Source organism: Silene latifolia, chromosome 9, assembly GCF_048544455.1.
Source record: "Silene latifolia isolate original U9 population chromosome 9, ASM4854445v1, whole genome shotgun sequence".
Lineage (NCBI taxonomy): Eukaryota > Viridiplantae > Streptophyta > Magnoliopsida > Caryophyllales > Caryophyllaceae > Silene > Silene latifolia.
This window is the reverse complement of record NC_133534.1, coordinates 139,078,806-139,084,849: the sequence shown is the minus strand read 5'-3', so window position 1 is coordinate 139,084,849 and position 6,044 is coordinate 139,078,806. Positions and strand designations below refer to the sequence as shown.

The window sequence follows — 6,044 nt, the reverse complement described above, 5'->3', positions numbered from 1 at the left end:
GGATCCGATTAAGGGATCTCAATGCAAATATTATATAGTTTGGGTTAAAATTAAATTATATAGAAGTTTGGTAATTTTCCTAAACATGGTCAATTTCCTTAAAATAAAATAATTAATTAAGATGATCAATTTCCTTAAAATAAATAGTATAAACATGCACTTATGGTATTAATTATAATCATCATAAAATTATATATTAAATTTAAAATCTATGCAATTTTATTAAACTTTATAGTTCATTAGATGTATAGAGATGTTAATTATTTAACATACAAAAATATAATAAGTAGGTTATAAATAATTCAAGTTAGATTCCATAATATATAATATTGCATAATTATTTCGAATTGATTTAATGCATATATGTAATATATTTAAATAAATATATAGTCCTCTTAAAATTGTATGCCTAAATAATAAAAGTAATTTCGGCAGTAAAGAAAAGAATTGTAGTAACATTGGATATAGTTATATAATAGTAATCACTCATTTGAATAGTAAAAGTAACAATATTATCAACGAGATTAGTGAGAGTGGTAGAAACAACGAGAGTAGTGAAATAATCAAATATTAATGTGGCAATAGTGAAAGTAATAATAATTACGGCGGGAGTAGTGAAAGTAACGATGATTACGGGCAAAAAGTGAAATGTTATTATTGTTTCATTAATAAGAGTAAAATATTAATAGCGGGAGTAGTGAATTTGTCTCAAAATTTATTTCATCGTATTTAGTATATGTTATAAAAAATATATTAATGATAAATTTATGGGTATGCAACTTTAAGTAAGTTTATTTAATAAAAAAAAATTAATGATAAGTAGAGGTATCCCGGGCGAAGCCAGGCACCAATACTAGTCTTACATGATTTTAACTCTCAAATATATTTCTCCACAAGACAGTCTTACATGATTTTAGTAAATATTCTAAATTCATACATCAACTAGAAACACATACAAATATACAATACTCCAAAACTAATGTGGGCACACCAATTCCTTGATAATCAGCGTCTCCCAGATAGCGGTTACCGGATGCAGGAGAAATAACTTCATTTAGATGCATATGGTTATTATCCAGAACAAAGAAAGACATGCAAAAACAATATCAGATGTGTATACATGCCAAAGCACGAAGCCCTGAACAGATTGCAACTATTGCAGTCGGCCCTTAGGAAATGAAGAGGCATCTAGGAACTACTTAATTGAATCGCTCGTTCATTAAAAGATTCAATGCAGTAAATTCATAGAACCTATCAACCAGATGAACACAAGCCTCCCATGATCAATAGTATCATAACTTACCAGGGTAAAAAGAACAATTTTACTGAAAGCAAATAAGAGGCACAATGAACAGCTAAAAAAATTAATAACCTAGAGTGCTGGCTGATCACGAGGATGGTGATTCGTTTCATGGGATCAACGACAAGCACCCTGGGAATTAGATCTCTGGCCCCATGTCATAAATGACTTGGAAGTGTATATATCCCACCCTAACAAATAACAACAACATGAGAAGTCAAAAGGTCTGCTTCACTAAAGTCTAAACTAAGGTAATGGTGTAGAGGAGATGGCAGGACTCTCGAGATCCTTCTTTATGATAGGTCTAGCCATCTCAGAAACCAGAACATATGTAATACGTTCAGATTGAAAAGTTAAAGACCGACCTTAAAATTATACAATAAATTACTCAGTACACAGGAATATGAAAGTAATCTCCCTTGGCATAAACCCTAAGTCAAGGAATCAACCTCTAGAGATAGATCAACCCTTCATGCCATCCAAGATATCTTGCACTTAGTTTAGACTATTTAAACATTCAAACTAAAACAAAAGCATGTACCTTCATTTTCCTAAAAAGATTGGGAATATTTTCATCATCGAAAGGGGGGAGTACCACAACGTAGCGCATATAAGATAACACCGCAACTTCATACATCAACTTCAGGTCCAACCTACCGTTTACCAAAAATGACCTATACACAAAAACATAGGTGGTTCATTCAGTAGCCATAAATTACTTCCTTAACAACAGCAAAGACATAATCTTCTGATACTAGTTGGAATTAAAAACAATTCGATTGTTTAATAACTAAAGTCAAACAAATATGTCAAGAACTACGCATATGTTCATTATGTAAGTGAGGTCATACAAAACCGAGAAACATCAATGTTAAATGTGTGAAATGAGCTTGGGACACGCCCACAAGGAGGAGAGGGATTACACCACATAAGCCCATGAAGGTTTTATCATAAATTTCTGCTCTTGATATTGTGTTGGACTAGCAGTGATAAGAAAGATGGTAATGGAAGCTTGGAAGGTTCAAGTATTTCTGATTATTCTCATATAGTGTAACTGTAACCCCAGCCCAGTCACAAAGAGGAACAAGGGGAAAAAAGCAAAACACAATGAGAACAGTTGCGTCAAATAAAGCTCACCAGTTGAAAGTAAAAATATCAAAGAAACATAAGACAAATTAAAAAAAGACCATACAATAAGCTTACTTACATCATGTGTCCACTAGTGCCAGAAAATTGCTAGAAAATGCCAGGGCGTACAAGGGTGTACGAGGTGAAAGCTGCTAACTCGCTTAAATTTGTCTCACTGAACCCTTTTGGCATAAACTTTGTCCTCTATGAAAAATATGAACAACGTTATAAGTTTCAGCATCGCAACAATGTCACAGCAACAAATGGTCAAGAGTCAGCTGTGGCAGAGCCAGAAACCGTAAAGTATGTGGTCATATTCAAGTATTCAACACATACTGAACCGAACAACTTTTCATTCAAAATATTGACAGCAATAATTAGTGGTTATGATTGATTGATTTCAGATAACTACTTTGTATTGAGATGACATACGCGGTAATGATAAACTGAAATTTAGACCATGGCTATTTTTCAGCATAAAATTAACATTTCAGAAGGGCTACACTCAAAATACCTGAATTTTCGCCAACCATGCCTGAACCTGACTGACAAAATCCTCACATTTCGTTGAGCCATCAGCACTTTGTAGAGACTTCTCCACAATCTCATCCATAGTCTGCAAGACAGAATTGAGTTGAGATAAAAGTAGAACTTTTGTTTTTACAGCAGGTATCCATTGTTTTTCAAAAGAGAAAAGAGGAGGCAGAAACTAAGAGATCAATATATATCAGTTAATCATATCACATAGTATAATATACTCTCTACACGACGATCCAATAATATGTAAAGAGTGAAGAGCAGGCACTCGTACCAATGAAAATTTAACAATATCTGACTCCAGTAAGTTTTCTATCCAAATTGATAAAATAAGAAAATACATGAACACGGGTGAAGAGCAGACACTCCCTGTATTCGTTTAGATTCACTTCATTTTCCGTTTTAAGACATTCCTAATCAGTAAACTACAATTCCATTTTGTGAAAGAAAAAAATACACAAAAACATTCACAGGCGAGCATAGGCCTCATTCTTCTAATATCTAACAGTAGAAATTGCAGTTAATAATCAATAACAAAATATATAATTAATAATTTGGTACCTAGCCCAGCAACGAGCACTAGAAGAGTTGAATATCTTGGTGAGAATACTGGCTAGAACTCCCGAAGACTGGCCAAATCTGCTCAATCCATGCTGATGGGTCTTGCGATCACCTATAAACTGCAACCCCCATCTATTAGAAAAATCAAACAAGAAACGCTAATTTATTTATGGTACTCTCTTTTTCCTTCTCTTACCTTCCTCAATGTCTGAAAATCCTACTTTCCTGCTAAAACGATAGGAAGATTGTCTACTTTATACTATTTCATAACCTGAAACAGTCTTACAAAATATAAAGTACTTCTATTTAACCATTGTTTTCTCTTAATCCTTACATATAACTTCGCTGTAGGCTGGGGCTTAATATTAAATTTATACATGTATAAGGCGTGTAGCAATGAAGGTAATAATTCAGAGCAAAGAAGTCCTTATATATTGAAACGTATTTTCATGTAAATTTTTCGTCTTTTATGCTCTTCTCTTATGATGTTAGTGTACATACATACAATAATAGAAGATTAGTCAAATACCTTTAAAAATCTTGTTCATAGCACAGTTTATGTCCAATGTATACCATCTTCCCGTTTTTCTACTAGTGGAGTAATCTTCTCGTTATTCTATCCCCATCCTCCTCTTTCTCCCTACTTGTAGTCCCAATCCTATACCCTATTGCCTATATCCCTCACAACCACCCAGATGTTATATTGATAAACTTTTCTACTTAATCGAAGATATAAACATAAACCCTAACAAAAGATAATTAATCCAAAACAAACATAAACCCAACAATTAATCGAATTGAATTCCCTAAAATCACACTCCAATTAATCGAAATTAAACATAAACACTAAGAAATGATAATTAATCCAAAACAAACATAAACCCTAAAAATTACCACTGCAATTAATTGAAAAATTAAACCATAATACTGAATTACATACCTAATACTCAAATACCGACGATTTCAAGCGTTTTCCGTCAAGTTCTGACGAGGTGGCGCGATGGCGGTGACCGTGGTGAGGCACGCTTGATGACTGGTGAGGGAGTTTGAGTGAGATGCGTTTTTCTTTTCTAGAGGAAAGAAGAAGTAGGTAAAGTGAAATATGTGGTGCTGTGGTGGTGAGTATGTGACTATGTGAGTCACTTTATCATTATATATATAAAAAAGAATCTTGTAAAATCGCTGATGTGATACAATCTCCTTTGAGAATTAAGGTAATGCAGCCCTCACATTTAATCTCACATTTAATCTCACAAAATCTGTTTTGTTTGAGCCAATCACGGTTTTGCAATATGGCCACATCCGAAAAAAAAATATCCAATTAAATTGGACGTTAATTTAACCTAACCCTTTGTCATTCCCTATGGATAATGAACAATTAATCTGATGCAATTAACCGAATTACATATTCCCAAGAGACTCAATGAATGAGCGATTAAGAAATACAAATAATCACACCAGCTGCCTACCCATTTTGGCAATACCCTATTAGCATTCCAATGCACCGTATTAAATTCCAATAGGCTATTAAATCTGTTTCAAAAGTATCATATGCGACGATCAAATCTAAAACCGATTAGGCATCAAAAAATTAGGCATCAAATCTGAAACAGAATACGCATCAACTAATTTTTTGCAGCATTTGATGCCTAATCGATCAACATAAGAACCCTCAACTCTTCAATTCTCCATATTTATCATATGCGACGATCTCCTCCATCTTTATCACACCGCGGCGCTTCACATCTCGGTTTATCGTCTTCTTCAACCAACTTGGCACTGGTATTTAGGTAAGAAAATCGAAAAGGTAAAGTAAAAGAGTGATGAATATGAAAGATGATGATGAAGGTTAGGTCAAAGCCTCAAACAAGAGTGAATTTTTTTTAATTCTAATCACTATAATTGAAAACTTTGAATGAATTGGGATGAATTGATTTGGGATAATTATATTTAAGATTAGAAAAAAAAAAAAGAAACGTTAGATAGGTTAGAAGATTAAACATCAAGTTTAATTTTTTTGGAAAGGAAATTATTTTGATTTGGGGGAAGAATTTAATTTGGGAAGGAAATTAATTAATTTGGGAAAAGAGAGAGATTTGGGAATTGGAGTACATTATACGTGCAGCCTACTTGATTTCATCAATTTACCCCCTTTTTTTTTGTCAATTAGTATATGGGTTTGCCAAGTTTGGGTCCAAAAATTTGAGGTCCAGTGCAAATGTACATAGAGCGCCCATTAATAGACGGGCCTGAACACAGCCCATTACATCATTTTGGCGTTCGGCTTCATATTTGCTTCGGATCGAATACTCCACCTTTTAAAGTTGATATCCGAAAATTTTAGTAAAAAGGAGAGTATTATTAATCTTTCTTCCAAACATAAGTTTTGGGAATATTTCATGAATATTTCTTCCAAACATGACATCTAAGGTACTGACTTATATTTTTGCCTAACATTTTAAAATCGATTCGTGAAATATTTCCAAATCGCTACAAAAAATTGAACATGTCTGATCAT

General features: G+C 33.3%; 1 long non-coding RNA gene across 1 annotated transcript; it reads right to left on the bottom strand.

Annotated features, from left to right (window-relative positions):
- Positions 1-864: 864 nt before the first annotated feature.
- On the bottom strand, positions 865-4,654 carry LOC141600109 (uncharacterized). The gene is made up of 6 exons (XR_012524150.1): positions 4,467-4,654; positions 3,527-3,645; positions 2,943-3,044; positions 2,508-2,632; positions 1,842-1,974; positions 865-1,491 (listed from the first exon to the last, which is right to left on the bottom strand). It is a non-coding gene; the product is annotated as an uncharacterized LOC141600109 (long non-coding RNA).
- Positions 4,655-6,044: the final 1,390 nt, after the last annotated feature.